Here is a 21,632-nt window from a genome sequence, read left to right on the forward strand (position 1 = left end):
AATATTAGTCATTGAATATTTATGCACATTCTACAAATTGATAAACTATCTGATATCTGAACATGTTTCTGATGAGTAAAGTAATTTATCACATAGAACTGAATCCGATTTTCATCCGCGAGGCACTTTCAACGGTAAACATCAACATGAACAATGCTAATTATGTTTTTATCTGCACATAGTAAGCACACTCAGTGACAGTCGAATGAATGAGTTTGTGCAGTAGTCGTCTGACTATGTCATTCTATGTTTTGAATAATCATGCGATATTTGTCAAAATTCGGACCGAAGTTGGTTCATGGAGATGAATATTTTAGGCTCTGGTGGAGATGCAGACGTGATCTCGGTCTTCATTAAAAACGGTTGTCACATCAACATTATTTCCCTTCCCAGATGATCATAAGGACGTGGCCGTTATTGATCCTTTATTTAGTGAACTCTCGACCTATGCACATTGAGGTTGCAATCAAAATATTCGTCACATGCAATACTACAAACAGGTAAACTATTGATTAAATCGGTTAACGGTTTCTAGTCAAATCCATAAAGCGGTATTCAGCGTTTCGTAATTTACTTGCCGTAATATAATGGCTGATGAAAATCTGACTAAAATCTGATGACTAAAAATGATCATTTAGTACAAAGTATCCAACAGTCAAGTAGCAAACATCAACCCAAGCACCTTTCGTTGGGTTGGTTAATCCAAAATTACTGTGATCCAATGATGTTGGGGGGTGATTTGAACTGAGAGAACAACCACACTAGCAAAAAAACAAGTCGAGCAACAGTAAAACTAAGGCAATGAGCCCTCTCGACCGAACGTGACTGGACCAAAAGCGTGCAAGCAGCCAGTATCAAATTTCCCCGGAAGCGAATCTCTTCACAGTTGACATAATTTAATAAACTCCCTGGTGGATCGCGCCGCCATGCAGCGTAGGAGTGGGTTGGGCAAAATCAGGAAACCGTACACTCTACAGTTTTCAGCTACCCACTAGGAATTCCCCAGCCGGCAGCGGGTGGCCTCCTTTTCGAATAGACGTTGTTAGAGTATATCAACTTCAAAGTGGATTTTCTGCTTCAAAGCTAGCTGGATTATGCGATAGGTTCTCCTTCTCTTTCGTTAAAATTCCGAAACCAGATAAGACAGGAGACACACGGGTTTCGGTTTGGTCCACTTTTGCCAGGACGGTGACGACTTGGGACTGATTCCCTCCTCTCTAATGGAAGCACTGACGAGTGAAATGGAAGCATTCTCGTCAGCCAGGTCCACCGCCCACACACCGGTCCGGAATGGTCCGCATAGCGCAAAGACAGGACACTGGGAGGAGGACTATGATTGCATTCCGTTACCGAATCAATCCATACATTTACAATCTAAATGCAAATCAATGGGATTCAAGTGTCTGACTTCCGGAAGAATGTGGCAGCTCCTGTGGGACTTGTGCCGTGTGTACAGGTGGATCGCACTATGAAGCGGAAGCGCCAGCCAGCAGAAGATAAGACTCGACAGGATAAAGGAACAGTGGATATCTTCCAGACAAACCCAGACCGACGTTAAAGCGAAAACCGAGTGCCGAGTTTGGGTATCTATGAGCAGACCGGCCGACAGTCTCGTGATTCCGAAAAGCATTTTTCTTCGCTGTCGAAGGAACGACGGCGATGACGGCAAAACGATGCGATTGTAGCGAATAAGGTACGAAAGCCGAAGAAAAATCCCCTCCGGATTAAAAACATTCTTTTGCAACTTAAAGACGTACACCTATATGCAATTCGGATCCCTCCCCTTCGAACAGCACAGCGATAAAAAGTCGTTTGTCTTGGCTAACGCTTCGGGCGATTGGCTGCTGCGAGGGATGGGAATTGGTTCGCCAAAGTCAGACAAGCTCACCTTTAGTGTCGAATCGCGATGCCGCCGGAAGGAAAGCAAAGTCGGAAAGAATGCAAAATATTTCAATATGTATGTATCATTCCTGAGGAGGGATTAGATATGCCGTTCGGTTATGTGGGAATTTTGCGCATCGACAGTATGATAAATAATGCAAATATATCAGAGGAAAAATCTTCATTGCCGTAATAAATTCATGGAAACGTTTGGATCTTCTTAATTTAAAAAATGTAAAGCTAAGTCTAATTTATTGGTACATACTATTGTCGAATATTCTGTTTTTGAATATTGAGTTCGCAGTCATCGGACAAGTTCAGTGCGTGTTGTACTCGTCACGAAAACGAAAAGACATATGTACGGTCTCATCATTCGGTGGATGAGGTGCTTCTATTGCGCTTCGCAATATAGTAAGGGTATGCGATAACACCTTTTTTCCTGACGAAACGAAACGAAACGAAACTAGAAATGCTACTGTTGGATCGGAACGAAGCGAATCGAAATTCAAATTTTCTTCCGAAACTTCGAAACGAAACGAAATCCGGGTCCATTTGATTCGAAATTTTACGAAACGAAATTTAATTTTTTTCCGCGAAATTTTTATAAAATAGTTTTAAGCATTATATAAATAATGCAAAAAAAACGAATAAAAAAAATCCGCGTAGAAAATAATTTTGTTGAAATTTTTAGAGTCAATTTTTTCTCTAAAATAAAATTTTGAGGCGACAACAAAAAAAAAGTCGGAGAATTATCAGGATTTTCAAAACATTCTTTAACAACTCCGAGGAGGTTTTTGATTTTTTTTTGTTTTTCATTTTAATATTTATTTTTATTATTTTATTTATTATTATTTATTATTTCATGTTCATTAAATGTAACGTGTTAAGGCCATCAGCAAGCCACCGGGGTGTTTTCATCACACCGCGCCGGTGGACGACATGCCTCATGCTGAGGCCCCAACAAATCACTTTTTCGCCACTTTAAATGTCATTGAATACTTACCCCTTTTTTCATACCTTACTCCACCTTTGGAGCATTACATATCATACCTGAAACGATACAAAACATTATTATTATCACATAGAAAACACAATAATTAATGTAAACTACTTACCTTACAATCTTTCTGTAGATCAACAACATTTGTTTGTGTACAATGCATTGTTATTGACACTTCCAGAACAGTCAGGCAAGCAAACACGAGACACAATATCTTTAGTACAATAATAGAGCTCGCATACAATAGGTTAGACAGATAATAGTTGTATACAATTCTGCAACATTTCATAGGGTAGAGCTACTATAAATAAGACACCGTACTATGTAGGAAAAGTTAGTTCGTAATAAATCATCAAGTGGATCGGATCGTTTTCCTTATACCCCGGCCAGTTGGCCGGGTTCGGATTCCTTAATCCTGTAGCCTGTGTACCAGGCACTACTAAAGCGTTAACATTGGTCCTTCGAGCTGCGGATAGACGCCAAGGCCTGGCGGCCGTTTCAAGATTACAATAGAAGCCTATCTAAATTCTGCATCAACGCCATCACGATTCCTTTGCGAACGCCATCGTCATCTGTGAGTAGAGTGGAATCGTTACCATCAAGTGAAACTGTGCAACATCATTGGACACCAACAAAAGTGGATCCTGAAGTGTGTGTGTCAATCTCCCGTACGTCATGTCATCAACCTCCGTCTCTTCTGTGACTATCCTCCGATCGTAGGATATTTCCCGCAACGCACTCCATGTGGTTGGGCTGGGAAATCCATTTGCGTGTAGCCTGCATCAGACTGTACCACAGGATTAGCCACAGACAGAAAGCAGAAGTCAATCTCCCGTCATGGATTCTGTTCCTCGGCACCTTTAGACTAGCAAACCGGACCGGAGGAATCCATATTTCCGTGGTGCTCATCCCAACGCCGTGTTGAGTATACCACAAGATGCATCTTCTGTTTTGGATTCTGTTCCTCGGTATCTAAAGCGTGGCCGGACCGGAGGATTCCAAATTTGCGTGTAGTTCATCCGAGAATACACCATAAGATTGATTCTATTTCAAGCCAACAGACGATTACAAATGGCGAAGCACACAAGCAGGATAATAATCATCGTAAAACCATCATGGCATCGTGGTAAATCAATTTGGAGTGTCAAGCAACCATCAACACCTGGAAAATCCATTCATCCAGTCAAGTTATTGTTCCAACCCGATCGCTCAAGGTGGGCGGCATGAAGTTCGTAACGAACCCGCATCCAACTGCACATCAAGCACGTCGATTCAAGTTCAATTTAATCGCTCAAGGTGGGCGGCACGGAGCTCGTCCGTATCCTTCATCCACCGAAACATCAATATCAAGAAAAGAATCATCTAGTCAAGTCATTAATCCAACCTGGTCGCTCAAGGTGGGCGGTGTGAAGCTAGTCAACAATTTGCATCCTCAGCATCAACGAAAACTCATCGTCGATTCGATCCAGCCCGATCGTTCAAGAGATTCTATGACGTCATCGCATCAGCAAGCAGAGTGTCATCATTTGAACATCGGCTGAAATCGTATAGCAACATCGCTCAGGGTGAGCGGTGTGCAGGTTATAACAACCCCATCCAAGTTAGTAGCATCAACGAAGAAACACCAGTCAAGCATTCAATACATCGATTCAACCCAATTGCTCAACGTAGTAGCGTGAACCAACACAAGGGAAATCATCATAAATACCAACACAACTGCAGTCTGAGGTCATCATCAAGATAAAGATCGCATCAACCCGTGCCACATCGAAGTTCATCATAAATTGCATACATCGAAAAGCAACATAATCGTTTCCCATCTAAACCCAGTTATTGAAAATTGTAAACAATTTGGTGGGCGGAATGTTGAAGCCATCGACAAGCCACCAGGGTGTTTCAGCACACCACACCAGTGGATGACATGCCTCATGCCGAGGCCCCAACAAGTCATCATATCACCACTTATATTGCATTATATACTTACCCCTTCTGTCATACCTTGCTCCATACATGGAGCATTACATAGCATACCTAGAACGATACAAAACATTATTATAATCACATAGAAAACACGAAAATGATGTATAATAACTTACCAATCTATATTTGTCTTCAACAACAACAATTTGTTTATGTATACAAAGTATTGCTATTGACACTTTCAGATCATTCAATGAGGCACACACTGCGCACAATATATTTAGTACTATAATAGAGCTTGCATACAATAGGATAGAGAATAATAGTTGTATACAATTCTGCAACATTCCATAGGGTAGAGCTACTATAAATAAGACACCGTACTATGAAGAAAAGTTAGTTCGTAATAAATCATCAAGTGGATCGGATCGTGTTCCTTATACCCCGGCCAGATGGCCGGGTTCGGATTCCTTAATCCTGTAGCCTGTGTACCAGGCACTACTAAAGCGTTAACATAACGGTCTTCGGGCAACATCAGCAATGCTCATTTTGAATATGAATCTGAAACATTTATTTGCCCAGCAGCTGTTCTAGATTCATTTTTTTATACCAGTCAACTGGGGCCCTCCTTAGCCGTGCGGTAAGATGCGCGCCTACGAAGCAAGACCATGCTGAGAGTGGCTGGGTTCGATCCCCGGTGCCGGTCTAGACAATTTTCGGATTGGATATTGTCTCGACTTCCCTGGGCATAAAAGTATCATCGTGTTAGCCTCATGATATACGAATGCAGAAATGGTAACTTGGCTTAGAAACCTTGCGGTTAATAAATGTGGAAGTGCTTAATGAACACTAAGCTGCGAGGCGGCAATGTTTCAGTGGGGGATGTAATGCCAATGAAGAAGATGAAGAAGAAGACAACTGTCAAAAACTGGCATAACGCTCAGCTCTATTTTCTGCAGATTTGAACCACGAATGAATCACGAGTTTCAAATATTTTGGTGTGTGAATGCGTCATTTTATCTACGGATCAATCCACTTTGCAATTATCGTGCCTTTCTTGGCAGCAACATAATGATTTCATTTAATTGAAAATTTCAAAAACATGTGTTGGGGAAACCAGCGAGTTCGTTGTATTTTGCTCCAGATTCAAACTAGAATAGTGATCGAACAACATTTGAAATGAAACTGAATCACTACTGATTTCATTCTACATAATTGTTACCCAAATGCCATAGGGAAAGTCTGGCTTAATTTTATAAAAGTACATAGGTAAGTAACAGATCATCTATTCACCATTTTCAATAGTATGGCCCTCACCATAAACAACGTGAGAATATTCATCGTTTAATATCGCTTAATATTTACAACAGATTTCAAATTGATTCGATCTGTTCACCATTTTGAAAAGTACAGATTCAAAGTGCCACCCTTCCATTTCAATCTCAAAACATCTCAAATAAAGTCTCCAGGTAAATTTTCGACCAAATTCATGAAGATTTATTGAATCTGTAAAACTTTCCAATACGGTCTATTAAACAGATCTAAGCAGTTGATTGCAATACAAAACTCGACTTTTTCAAAAAATTTCTAAGGTCTGTTGGAAATATTAATTTTTAAATTTAAAGTAATTTTTTTACGTTGTGAGTTTTTTATGGTGAGGGGCATTTTTCATCCATCACTTTTTTTTTGGAGTTAGCCTTGGAAGATAAACGAAAATCGTGACTGCTAGATTAAAATATTTTTTCGTTTCATCACTTTTTAACAAATATTTGGTGCACTGCGGTGGGCGTTGAACCTTGACAATAATATCCGTGGCAAGATTTTTTTTATGTACAGGTTATCCGACTTTGTCAGTAGATGGGAATAACCAGTGCGGAAACATACATTTTCAGTGCAAAACGTAAACAAACGAGCATAAATTCCATACAAAAATCCAAGATGGCTGAGTTGGGGATATTGACAAGTCGGATAACCGTACATAAAAAATCTTGATCCGTGGGATGCGCTGACTCTAGCAACACGGATAATCGAATCATCATAAAAAAAATTAAATCTACAATTAAAAAACCTATGTTGTATTTTACTTGCAGTGGTGTAGTCAAAAATTATTTAGTAAAGAAAAATCTGAATAATCCACCTGCGGCATCGGTGACTTTCTGGAGTATTATGGAAAAATAGTATTTTTAGCATAACTTTTGAGTCCATAGTCCGATCCAGCCAATTTTCAATATGAAATGATAAGACAGGACTTTTATTTGAATGCAACTTGTTGGTTGAGAATACGTGCAAAAAAATGGCTGGACTATTTACGCGCTTTTTGTACAAAAAATAGTATTTTGGCCATTACTCATTTTATGACAACAACTCGAACGCAGACCTTTACGATTATTGCTTAATATTAATTGTTAAAAGCAGCAGCACGCCAAAACTATCAACAAACGGAAAACGCACCGCACCGGCGCGATTGTGACAGAAAATCGGTACGATTTTGAAGCATTTGAATAATCTGGATCTGAAGGATCTAGAAAATGTGAGAAAATTATAGATTTCCATAATATACGGAATCAAAAATATCAAAAATGCTTCAAATCTGGAGCATTCTTAAATCTGCAGATATCTAACAATCTACTAAATCAGGAAAACTTCTAAAACGTCACCATCTCCATTTCATTGCTTTCAAACAATGGTTGTTTAAATTGAATACTTTCAAAAGACAACGGAAAACGAACAATACTCAGTAGTCCAGTGAGGATTATTTCCCAACCACAACTAGAAGAGCACAAATCAAACAAATGCCTCATAATACATTAGGAAAAGGTGGGTAGAGTTGATCACCGGGGAGACTTGATCACCCCCTATTTTATCGAGAACTAAAGTAGTTTTATTCTAGCATATTTTTTAGTATAGATCCTTTATACAAATGACCTTTATGCAGTGACTAATTTTTTGGATTGACAACCTTATTTTAATACCAAATTTTCAAAACGACTTATCTGCTTTTGTAAACAAAGATTCAAACGTCGATTTGTCGAATCTGAGTGCACTCTCACGCAAACCAACACCATCAACACATAGATGAAGCCTTCGGCTGCCTGTTGATGTGTTGGTTTGCGTGACGGTGCTCTCAGATTCGACAAATCGACGTTGAATCTTTGTTTACAAAAACTATTTATTGCGTAGATATCATAAAAAGGGGAGTCTCCCCAAATTTGAAAATTGCATGTGCCGTCGAATTCAATAATAAAAATCGTTCATGTATACGCACATCAATTCGAAAATTCTGCGTATTTTGAAGAAAAAATATTTTTTAAATCTGGGGGCATCTTTCTAATTTTATCAGAGCAATTTCTTGGAGATGGATCAATTTCCCCCGAAAATTTAAAAAGTCAATTTTTGACAGCACTCAAAAAAAATGGATTGTGTATCAATAACAACAATAATTTAAGGACTGTCATACATCAGTAAAGTTAAATACTATATTTCTTAGAGAGTCTGTGTGGAAATCGCGTATGTTTATTTATTTTTGGCTGGCGGAAATCAGGAAAGAGGATTAAGTCTACCCAGTCTCCCCTACATACTTCATACACAGCTCAGTTAATTTGAATAAAAATATAGCATATCAAAACGATGAGATCTACAAATTATCTATGCTTCACTGAACAATATTATTTAAATTCACAAATGGAAAGCTGAATGCGTTTCTGCTGAAGATACAGAATTTTATTACGTACCGCCATCGGGGGTGATAATGGGTCTGGAGGGATTAGAATGGGTCATCGCTCTCAGCCTGGACTCCTGGATTCCGTTCAATTTTGTTAAAAGAATGATTTTTCTGTCGAAATTTTTGAAATTTAACGATACGAAACGAAATCAGAAAATTAGAATTCGCCATACTAAAATTCCGCGAAATTCCTAATGCCCTAAAACAAAATTTTTCGAAATACCGCATATGCTTACAATATAGGGTGGCAGGCAGGTATTTCCGTCCATCGTCATAGGGGCTAAAACCAACGAAAGCAACGTACATTTGCTAGAACTCCACTATAGCAGAACGTTTCTCCTGAGCTTACGATTTGGTACGCATGAGTTTTACAAAAAAGCGTCTCTTTTATTGGTTTTCGAGACTATGACGAACAGACGAAAATACCTGCCGTGTCCCTACCCTTTGTCATCAACAGAGTTTGTTACTGACAAACGCACCTCGCAACAAGTCCTTATCAAAACCCGAACACAATATGACAAGAATCATTTTGCCTTTCATGCTCGGATATTTCCGATAATATAATGCTAATTTTGTAATCATAGTTAGATTCTCGAATATTTCCATAATAGCAGAAACTATGATAGCAGAAAACCGATATCAAATTTTGCTATAGAAATAACGCAAAATAACGGGATGAAAAGTTAGCAACAAAATTGTCTTCTTTTTTGTTGCTGACAAAAAAAATCAGATCTTTGTCATTATTATCTCCGACAAAAACAAAGCTTTGTCGTTGGTTCTCTTTTGTCGAATGTTTCGCATACGCATCCAACGAAATTGACTTCCTGGTCAAGAGAATCGCGATACTCTACAGTTTACAGTAGCCATCGGAAAGGCTATCTGAAGTAAACTAATTACATAGTATGCAACAGCTCGTATTTTTGCTTGTCCGGTGAAATACGTTAATATAACTCGAATATAACTGCGAATAGGATGGCGAGAAGTATAAAGCAAGAAGTGAGAAGTGGGAATTGAGACTTAAGAAGATTGAAAAGAAAAAGAAAAGTGATAATTGAGAGGTGCGCAGTTAGCAGTGAGAAATAAGAAGTAAAAAGTGATAAGTGAGAAATAAGAAATGAGAATTTCTAAGCGTAAAGTGAGAAATAAGAAGAAGAAAGTGAGAAGTAAGAATTGAGAAGTAAGAAAATAGAATTTTTATGGAAACTCATATGTGAATATGTACGTTATGTGGAAGATATTGATTTGAAAATGTTTTGGAGGTAACCACTTTCCCTTCGATGGGACTCGAACCCATGACCCTACAGTACGCTAGACTGGTGCTTTAACCAACTAAGCTACGAAGGACCTCCGTCGGCCTTCGCAACCTAGCGGCTACTGAACGAGCTCGAGATTCCCAAATTGGACGCATAGTCAAATCACTCGCAATCCATTTCTCAAGCCAATACTTCCACATGTGTATTGTACACGTCCACATTAGAGGAGCGTGAGTATTTAGAATGTCTGGCGGCTATACACATTCTTCATCAGCAACGGTACTGATCAAGTGAGGTTGTGTAAGCATTTGCCAGTCGGTCGTCAAGCTCAGACCCGACCGCATTGCGTAGGCAAGAGCACGCAACTCAGGTTCAGTTCAATCAAAGTTAATTGCCTATTTCCGGGGATTAAACCACCCGACTTGGACGTTAATTTACAATGTTATGGAAACTCATATGTGAATATGTACGTTATGTGGAAGATATTGATTTGAAAAATGTATTGGAGGTAACCACTTTCCCTTCGATGGGACTCGAACCCATGACCCTACAGTACGCTAGACTGGTGCTTTAACCAACTAAGCTACGAAGGACCTCCGTCGGCCTTCGCAACCTAGCGGCTACTGAACGAGCTCGAGATTCCCAAATTGGACGCATAGTCAAATCACTCGCAATCCATTTCTCAAGCCAATACTTCCACATGTGTATTGTACACGTCCACATTAGAGGAGCGTGAGTATTTAGAATGTCTGGCGGCTATACATTCTTCATCAGCAACGGTACTGATCAAGTGAGGTTGTGTAAGCATTTGCCAGTCGGTCGTCAAGCTCAGACCCGACCGCATTGCGTAGGCAAGAGCACGCAACTCAGGTTCAGTTCAATCAAAGTTAATTGCCTATTTCCGGGGATTAAACCACCCCGACTTGGACGTTAATTTACAATGTTATGGAAACTCATATGTGAATATGTACGTTATGTGGAAGATATTGATTTGAAAAATGTATTGGAGGTAACCACTTTCCCTTCGATGGGACTCGAACCCATGACCCTACAGTACGCTAGACTGGTGCTTTAACCAACTAAGCTACGAAGGACCTCCGTCGGCCTTCGCAACCTAGCGGCTACTGAACGAGCTCGAGATTCCCAAATTGGACGCATAGTCAAATCACTCGCAATCCATTTCTCAAGCCAATACTTCCACATGTGTATTGTACACGTCCACATTAGAGGAGCGTGAGTATTTAGAATGTCTGGCGGCTATACACATTCTTCATCAGCAACGGTACTGATCAAGTGAGGTTGTGTAAGCATTTGCCAGTCGGTCGTCAAGCTCAGACCCGACCGCATTGCGTAGGCAAGAGCACGCAACTCAGGTTCAGTTCAATCAAAGTTAATTGCCTATTTCCGGGATTAAACCACCCGACTTGGACGTTAATTTACAATGTTATGGAAACTCATATGTGAATATGTACGTTATGTGGAAGATATTGATTTGAAAAATGTATTGAGGTAACCACTTTCCCTTCGATGGGACTCAGAACCCATGACCCTACAGTACGCTAGACTGGTGCTTTAACCAACTAAGCTACGAAGGACCTCCGTCGGCCTTCGCAACCTAGCGGCTACTGAACGAGCTCGAGATTCCCAAATTGGACGCATAGTCAAATCACTCGCAATCCATTTCTCAAGCCAATACTTCCACATGTGTATTGTACACGTCCACATTAGAGGAGCGTGAGTATTTAGAATGTCTGGCGGCTATACACATTCTTCATCAGCAACGGTACTGATCAAGTGAGGTTGTGTAAGCATTTGCCAGTCGGTCGTCAAGCTCAGACCCGACCGCATTGCGTAGGCAAGAGCACGCAACTCAGGTTCAGTTCAATCAAAGTTAATTGCCTATTTCCGGGGATTAAACCACCCGACTTGGACGTTAATTTACAATGTTATGGAAACTCATATGTGAATATGTACGTTATGTGGAAGATATTGATTTGAAAAATGTATTGGAGGTAACCACTTTCCCTTCGATGGGACTCGAACCCATGACCCTACAGTACGCTAGACTGGTGCTTTAACCAACTAAGCTACGAAGGACCTCCGTCGGCCTTCGCAACCTAGCGGCTACTGAACGAGCTCGAGATTCCCAAATTGGACGCATAGTCAAATCACTCGCAATCCATTTCTCAAGCCAATACTTCCACATGTGTATTGTACACGTCCACATTAGAGGAGCGTGAGTATTTAGAATGTCTGGCGGCTATACACATTCTTCATCAGCAACGGTACTGATCAAGTGAGGTTGTGTAAGCATTTGCCAGTCGGTCGTCAAGCTCAGACCCGACCGCATTGCGTAGAGCAGAGCACGCAACTCAGGTTCAGTTCAATCAAAGTTAATTGCCTATTTCCGGGATTAAACCACCCGACTTGGACGTTAATTTACAATGTTATGGAAACTCATATGTGAATATGTACGTTATGTGGAAGATATTGATTTGAAAAATGTATTGGAGGTAAACACTTTCCCTTCGATGGGACTCGAACCCATGACCCTACAGTACGCTAGACTGGTGCTTTAACCAACTAAGCTACGAAGGACCTCCGTCAGTCTTCGCAACCAAGTGGCTACTGAACGAGCTCGAGATTCCCAAATTGGACGCATAGTCAAATCACTCGCAATCCATTTCTCAAAGTGGTTACCTCCAATACATTTTCCAAATCAATATCTTCCACATAACTTACATATTCACATATGAGTTTTCATAACATTGTAAATTAACGTCCAAGTCGGGTGGTTTAATCCCCGGAAATAGGCAATTAACTTTGATTGAACAAAATAGAATTGTAAAGTGAGGAGTAAGAAGTGAAAAGTAAAAAGTTAGAAGTGAGAAGTGCTGATTAAGGGGTGAGAGATGAGAACTGAAAAGTGATAAATTAGAAGTGATAAGTAAGAACTGAGAACTGAAGTTCGAGGAGTAAAAAGTGAGATGTGACTGATAAGAAGTGAGAGCAAAAATTGTGAAATTAATCCTAGTTTCTTTATTTTTCTTTCTTCCTTATTGTTACTCCCTTCTTCCTTCCTCTTTATTTTTACTTTACCTATTTTTTAATTTCTTTTTCCTCATTCTCTCTTCCTTCTACTTTCTCTCTTTTGGATTTTTCTTTACCCTTTTCCATATTTCATCTTCTTTCCTCCTCTTTTCTCCCTTTTCCTCCGTAAGTCGATATCTCCTTTACTCGATATTCCCTAAGTCAAAGTAATTTTCCAATGTATTATTATCTCGCTAACTCGATGTTGTCTGAAACAGTTATATGCACGATATAGTAAGAAATTAAAAGTGAAAGTGATAAGTGGAGAAGTGAGAGATAAGCAGTTGGAAGTGAAAAGTGAGCAGTGAGAAATGAGAAGTGAGAAGTGCGAAGTAAGAACTGAGAAGCGAGTAGTAGCAAGTGTTAGATGTGAGAGATTCGGAATGCGAAGTGAGTTGTGAGAAGTAAAAAGTGAGAAGTAAGAAGTTAGAAGTGGAAAGTGATAGGTGAGAAATGAAAAGTCGGTATTGAGATATAAGAAGGTATAAGTGCGAAGTGAAAAATGAGAAGTAAGAAGTATGAAGCAAGAAGTGAGATGTGTAAAATGAGAAGTGAGAAATGAATAGTTAGAAGTGAGAAGTGAAAAGTTAAAAGTGAGCATTGAGAAATCTGAAGTAAGAAATGAGAAGTGAGTAGTGCGAAGTGAGAAATGAGAAGTGAGAAGTTAGAAGAGAGAAATGTAGCGTAGTGCGAAGTAATAGTGAGAAGTGAAAAATGAAAAATGAGAAGTGCGAAGTGGGAGATGTGAAATGTGTGGAATGAGAAGTGAGAAATGAATAGTGAGAAGTAAGAAGTGCGAAGTGAGAAGTGAATAGTGGGAAGAGGGAGGTGAGAAGAAAGAAGTAAGAAGTAGTAAGAAATGAGAAGTGAGAAGTGAGAAGGGAGTAGTAAGAAATGAGAAGTGAGAAATGAGGAACGAGAAGTAAGAAACGAGATTTTTTCACTTTCCTTCTTTTTTTCTTCTTCCTATTTGTGTCTTCATGGCTTATATCCCTCCACTCACTTCAAACTACTCAACATCTCACTTCTCACTACTCAATTATCTTCTCTCACTGCTCATAAATGCTTCCGTGTATCTCACTACCCATATCCTACTTTTCACTTTGCAACTATCACATCTCACTTCTAACTCCTCACTCTCACTTCTCATTTCTCACTTTCCACTACTCACATGCTACTGCACATGGCCCTCTTTAGCCGTGCGGTAAGACGCGCGGCTACAAAGCAAGACCATGCTGAGGGTGGCTGGGTTCGATTCCCGGTGCCGGTCTAGGCAATTTTCGGATTGGAAATTGTCTCGACTTCCCTGGGCATAAAAGTATCATCGTGTTAGCCTCATGATATACGAATGCACAAATGGTAACCTGGCTAAGAAACCTCGCAGTTAATAACTTCGGAAGTGCTTAATGAACACTAAGCTGCGAGGCGGCTTTGTCCCAGTGTGGGATGTAATGCCAATAAGAAGAAAAAGAAGAAGAATGTTACTGCACACATCGCACTACTCAATACTCACTTCCATTTCTCAATACTCACTACTCTGTGCTCATTTCGAACATCTCATTTCTCACTTTTCAGTTCTCGCTGTCCACTATTCACTTCGATCGTCTCTTTTCTCACTTTACCTAATAAGGAAACCGATTTAAAGTATTCGTTCAAAAGGCATTCGGTCAAATATAAATGTGTTCCCTATCTCGATACCTCCCTAACTCGATGGTCCCTTCAATATCATGTAAGGGAGAGTTCACTGTAGTGACCAGTGAGAAGAGAGAAGGAAAAAGCGAGAAGAGAAAATTGAGAAATAAGAAATTCGAAGCAATAAGTGAGAAGTGAGAAAAAATGTGAAGAGAAAAAACTGAAAACTAAGAATTAAGATATGAGAAGTAAGAAGTGAAAAGTGAGAAGTGAGATTTGAGAGATGATAAGTGAGGAGTACTAAGTGGGAAGTGCGTAGTGAGCAGTAAGAAGTCACAGGTGAAAAGTAAGGAGAGAGAGGTAAGAGGTGAGAAGTGAGAAGTGGGAAGTGAGAAATGAGAAGTGAGAACTCGACACCGTTTTTTTTTCATAAGGCGAAAGTCGCAAACGTTAACAATCCCTTTTCCAGCAAATTCCCTAACAACTAGGACCGCTTCCAGCTAACAACTACTTGGAATTGGTGGAGCTCCGCGCCTTCTACCGCACATAAGTGAAAAATATCACCAGAAGTCTTTAATCTTCCTGAAATCAGCAGAAAAAGTCAATGTTCACGTTTGCGACTTTCGCTTTTATGAAACATCAGTGTCGAATTCTCACTTCTCATTTCTCACTTCCCACTTCTCCCTTCTCACCTCTCGAACTGGGGATCGAGAAGTGAAAAGTGAGAAGTGGTATGTGACTGGTGGGAAGTGAGGTGTGAGAATTGAAAATTGTGAAATAATTCTTTATTCTTTCCAATTTCCTTCATTCCTCTTTTAGCTTCCTTTTTCCTTCTTCTTTCTTATTTCTTTACCAATTTGCTTTTTCTTTCTTCCTTCTCTTTTCACTTTACCATTTTCCTTATTTTTTATCTTAACTTTCTTCCGTTTTCTTCATTATTTCTCCTTCTATCTTCCTTACTCCTTTTATCACATTTCTTCTTCCTTCGTATATTTTTTCTTCATCCAATTATCATTCTTGACTTCTCATCTACTGCTTCTGTTTTCCTTACTTCACACTTCCTACTTTTCACTTCGCATATATCGCAACTAAATTCTTACTTCACAAAAATAACTTCTCATTTGTTACGAGATATAACACTATAAACGCGGAAGATATAAGAACACCTTACTTTTTGTATGGAGCTTCACAAAATTCCTTTTATCAGTTATTTCAATTCGATGCCTACACATATCAAACGTGCAACTACATTTTCACAGTTCAAGAGACTTGGTGTTTCAGACGCAAAAGCTGCCTTTTAAGCATTTACTTAGTAGACTTTTTTTTTTAATTTTTGTATCTTGACGAAGTTTGATCAACAGATTTTTTGTTTGGACAATTGTTTTTTTTATTTATTGAGGCACTGATAAACTATTTTTTTTTTTCGCCTCGGTGATGATGATGGATTTTATATTTTATTGACGTAATTGTAATTTAAACTTTTTCTTGTAAAGTCTACAAACGTTTGAGTTTCAGATCGTTTTTGTTTTTTGCAAATCTGATTAAATTGTTATTATATCAGATTCAATTAATAATTAAGAGATAAATCGTCTAGTTCAAACCTTTGTAGGGATATGTAGCGGGACCATCTTCATCATCATCATACTGCACACATTTGTTACTCACTACTAAGTACTCACTTCTCACTTCGAACATCTCACTACTCACTTTTCTCTGTTCACTTCGAATATCCCTTCATATAATTAGGAAACAATTTTAACTATTTGCCCAAACAAATGGCGTTCGCCGAAATGACCCTTTTGGCCAAAATTACCCTTTCGGCGAAATGACATTCCGTCAAATTACCTTAAACCACATTACTACATGCTATGAATATTATTTGTTATTTTAGGAAAATAATTTAGGAAAATAATCTCGATGCCTCCCTTACTCGATGGTCCCTTCAAAACCGAGTAAGGGAGAGTTCACTGTATTTAGACATATAAAATATTTCTTGCACTTCATTGTTCGCCTTTTTTTCAAAAATTTCCCACTCTACATTTCCCAACCACTAACTTTACCATTAAATTGAAATTTAAGAGACCATGAAACAAGACACTTGTCATCACGAGATAATGCCCTGCCCAAACCACCAGAAGAAGGCATTCCAATTTTGAATTCGTCAACTAGTGGCAGCAGCCGTTCCTCATCATCCCGCCACCTACCGGGGGCCCACGAAATTTATCCATTAGTCGACAATTTCCCGGCTGTTCCGAATCCGCCCGCGCCCGCACAAAACACTTGGCATCTTGACATGCCGCATCTTTGCTGGGAATTTGCACACTCCCTCGAACGTACGGAAACGCAAAAGTCAAGCGAAATAATTAATCACAAAGTCCCGGCATATCATTTTGATTGGATTAATTTTTCCTTCTGCCGTCCTACCTAGCCACCTTTCTTGCAACTTACCATTTGGCGGCTTGTTTTCCCCGATTTGAAAGGAAAATTTGCAGTCTCCCTCCGCTTTTGTTTTGCATTCGCCCATTCTTCTGCAGCGCTTCCGTTTCCTACAATGCCAACGATAGACGTTTGAAGAATGCTTCCAAGAAAAGTGACTTTCCGCTTGATGCTTTCCCGTGATACCGACACAGGAAGCTCGCAGCAGAATGGAAAAATTAGAGCAGGAAAAATGAGCTCATTTACCGCGACGATTTTCCTCTCACAGCTTCCCCACTTGGGCTCGACGAGTTGAACTACTTTTTTCATCACCAACTTAGTCTTCTGATATAATCACGCGTGGGATGAGATTCGTTACTTCTGATATAAATTAAGAAGAGAGGAAATCATTTCATTACATTTACTTTACTCATTACGGCCTTTGTTCCGAACTTTTTTCACCCTCGGCATTGTGTACAATGCCATCTTGCGTTTTCTTTCGCTTGAGCGAAAGGAGTTCATTAATATCAATTTGAATTTCTCCTGCTCCACTTTGTAAAGCAGTAGGTTACAGCGAGGCCATAACTGATGAATGTATATTTCAACGGAGGCGCAAGTCTTGCACTGATGAAGAGCATATTTGCCTTCAAGACCACCCACCTAATGGCGCTGATGAGTTCTGCGAAAAATTCCTGTCGCTAGGAATTCACTCCGCCCTCCAGGGACGCTTCTACGCGGAAGGGTCAACCAGGAAAGGGGACCGGCAGCGATGATGCTGTGCAATCAGAAATGCATTAGTGCAACAGCGCGGGAGCCGTTATTTTTCCTTCGCCGATAATCACCGTCATCTATTATCGTCGTGAGGCTTATTGGATCGGATGGTATCCATTCGGCGTTGGAGTTATTGTGTAACATTCAACAAATGGTGCTTTGAAGCAGAGGTGCATACATTCCTACACTTTCCTGAAGAAGTGATATTCCACCGGATTGTTTCTGAACTAGACATCCTTCAACCGTCTAAGACGAGTTAAGTAACTCCATTTAATTCCACCAATTATTTTGATATCTTTGCAGATACGTATTTCGACCACAACCTGGGCAGAAGCCATACAAATATTGTATAAGAATCTAACTATTTTGTTAGCTTTTCTTACATTTTTTGTATAAAAATCTAACAATTTCGCATATGCCCAGTTCTTATACAGGTTTTGGTAGATTCTTATACAAATTGTTGAAAAATCTTACAACCGCCGGTTGGGTGTAGGAGTTTAGGAGGATTACGGTTCTTAGAAAAATCGGAGTACTTTTACTTCCCTTCATCTGCTACCGTAGCCGCAAACTAATTTCTAAATATCTTAATTCTGAAGATCGGACGTTGTATATTTAAATAGTCCTTAAGCCAGTTGAACAAAAAAAAAGTTTCAGCTGCTCTAGTTTTGCTACCGCCGACAACATGCGGTATACTAGTGCTCTTGTCCCTGATTATATCAGGAACTGAGCAAACCCCTACAGTCGCGTTCTCCACAGACATCTTTGTTCAACATCGTCGTTCCGGTCCTAAAGTTAGTAACGATATCAGGGGCTTCCGGTCTCCCGCGTCAGGCAAGTGCAGTTGCGATATTCCGTACTCCACGTTCCAGTTGTGAAAGCCCTGCTGGACCACTGAATGTTGCGTTTACATCTAATCTAAGACCAATTCACATCCGTTGTGTTGTGATACTCTACGGTCTGAAACTCCAGGCGACACACTCGAAAGGTCATCTAATGTTCTTCGAGTCTTCTGTTAAAAACTTTGAGGACTATTGGGTAGTATGCATTTCATAAGTACTGTGCAAATAGATATGACAGGATTGACAGGGATTGAATCCAAAAGAGAATGAAAAAGTCTCTCACTTATCATCTCTGTTACATATACAATATGTAGCAAACCGTGAGAGACTCTTTTCACTTTTGCTATCTGTCATGATAAAGAACTGATTTGGGAGGCTATACCTTATGATAAATTTCTGTTAAAAAAATTCAAACCACGGGGAGCACTGGTTCTGATGATGCATTTCAACTTGTTCTACACAGTTGTGCGGTCCCAAACACAAAATGAGCAAGAACCAAGCAAGAATCATCGCTTCTCTATTGGGGCTGCCTATCCAATTCTGTTTTTTCGCTTTTGTATACAAGTTTGGTAAATCTGTTATCTAGTGTGTTTTTAAATTTGATAACCTAACTACAATGAACACTAATATTTACAATAATAATTTGATAACCTAGATTGGAACAAACGCCCTAATCGCTTCTTGGTCCAAGAAGGCGCAACGAACCCTAAACTTTTCGTTACACTCACCAAAGCGTTCATGTAAGGTTTTTATCCCGGCCAGACGGTGGACTTCGGATGTTCTTGTCCTGACAGGGGTGTTGAGGATCATCCTCAGGAGTTTGTTTTGGACCCGTTGAAGTTTGAGGTGGTGGGTTTTAGCGTAGCTCTCCCAGATCGGCATGCCATATTCGATTACAGGGAGGATGACTTGCTGGTAGACAGCAAGCCTATTTTTCAAGGACAATGACGATCGACGGTTGATCAAAGGGTACAGTAGTTTCAACAACACGTTACACTTCGTTACCGTCTTGTTAACCTGTTGCTGTCGAGGGTCAAGCCAAGGTAGTCGGCCTCATTGGCCCATTCCACAGTCGTGCCATTGAGGATGATATTACAGTCCCCAGGCGGAACATGTTTAGGGGATTTAGAGTGGGGGAAAATGATGACCTGGGTCTTCGCCGCGTTGATACAGATCGTCCAGCTGCTGAGGTAATCTGTCAGGGCATCCAGGCCTCTTTGGAGTTTTGCCACTAGCGCTCTGATCACTCTACCGTTGTAGACGATGGAGCTGTCATCTGTGAACAAAGACAGAATGCCGCCTTTTGGAGGTTCTGGCATATCGGAGGTGAACAGATTAAACAGCAGGGACCCGAGAATACTGCTCTGGGGGACGCCTGCGGCAATGTTGTGCGCATTGGAACTCGCTCCGCTGATTGAGACCTGGAATGTCCTTGCTGACAGGTAATTGTTGATGATTTTCACCAGGAAGATTGTAGCGTTGTAGTTTCCCGGGTAGAGGTGAATGGCAAACCAAGAACAAAAAAATATCATATTTTAACATCATAACTGATTTTGTAATTTTCAAGATATGCCTGACTGCCATTGAATAACAAATAAATTACTTAATATGTTATCATAACAGAGTTTGTCATTTTCTTGATATTATTGAAACAAAATGAAAAAGTGACTACAGAATAATGATTAATTTTGTTATTAATCTTTGTTTTTATTGATGAGATATTTCTAGAATGTTTTTCAATAAAAATAACTATATTTTCCGATGTCTATCACATCTTTCCCTTCGTTCACATTAGTGTTTACATCAATCAACTTGAGTGCGAAATTTGCACTTAGATATAAAGGAAGTTGTCTTGTTGGTGAGCGTTATGCACATGCTTATACATTGTTGAATTGTGTCATTGATTTTCATAACTTTGATAGTATCACTTAGCATAAATGAATATATGTTTTCGTACAATTTTTCTTCTAGTAACTGTTGACCAACAACATATGTATTATTATTTTGATCACACAAAATGTCTACAATATTGAAGAAATTACCGTTCATGTGAATCCATGAATCGTCATACTGATAGCCTTGACATGCCTTTTTAGTACACACATTGAAACCCTTCACATGTGTTTTACTATGAGTACTGAATAATCTTTCAACTAGATCTGCTTCGAAAATGATTGAATCATTTAGTGCGTATATCATTTGAGAATCAAATAGTGTAAGAGTGAGCGGTTTCAACCATGTTGTACGAATCCATTCTTGTACTCGAGTGTGTGTCTCATTATTGGTACGTTGACAAAACTTATTCATGTAGTATTTCTGCTCAATTTGCAATACAGGTTTTTTGGTTCCAGTGCGAAAACCTTGCAGCATACCATTCCCTGAAAAAAAAAAGTTTAAAATTTAATAGATTAAAACATTTTGCCGAAGTTACCTGCTTCATAAGGAAATAATGAAAAGTTGAATAAGGCTCCAAAGTTTCGAACTGCCTCAACAATATGACCCAGCAAATGAACGTTGTACGACATGTTGTCTTTGCCATACAGTTGTTCGAATTGCTGTACAAACAGGTCTAATTTTAACTCACACGAACTGATCATCGAATCGTTTAACTTTGGATCTAAAAGTTGATAAACTGATGATGACAACATCATTGCGTGATCCAGGTATTTATAGGGTAGAATATCGATAAGCACTGGGTACAAATAGTAAAGTAGTAGCGGCTCCCATTCATTCGCTTTGTCGAGGGTTCTACATTACTGGTATCGAACGAAATGGAGTAGGGCTACAGGTGAAGAAGAAAAGAAGATGCGAAGAGAGCTAGGTCAAAGAATTGAGACGATCATGAAACACTACCAGTTTGGACCACCACAGACCCCAGTTATCAATCAGATAAATAATATAATTACGGGTACAGAAGGGGCTGTAGGCGGTCATAAGTCGAATTCAGCAACACCCGAACGAGGAAGCGATAAAGAAAAAAATCTTTTGTTATAACCCGCCAACCCGCACGTTTCCCGGGAAAATAAGATAGGTGGTTTAAGCGCCACTCCTTTCGGAGACCACCTTCCAGATATAGGGCTGCCCGGCCGCTGAGACCCCCAGGGAATGGG

At 39.7% G+C, this 21,632-nt stretch overlaps 1 protein-coding gene across 1 annotated transcript in view; it reads left to right on the top strand.

Moving 5' to 3' along the window:
- Window positions 1–21,632, top strand: part of LOC134227381 (uncharacterized) — an 831,489-nt gene that overhangs the window by 179,933 nt on the left and 629,924 nt on the right. The window lies entirely within an intron of this gene.

The sequence above is a fragment of the Armigeres subalbatus genome, chromosome 3 (assembly GCF_024139115.2).
Source record: "Armigeres subalbatus isolate Guangzhou_Male chromosome 3, GZ_Asu_2, whole genome shotgun sequence".
Taxonomy (NCBI): Eukaryota; Metazoa; Arthropoda; class Insecta; order Diptera; family Culicidae; genus Armigeres; species Armigeres subalbatus.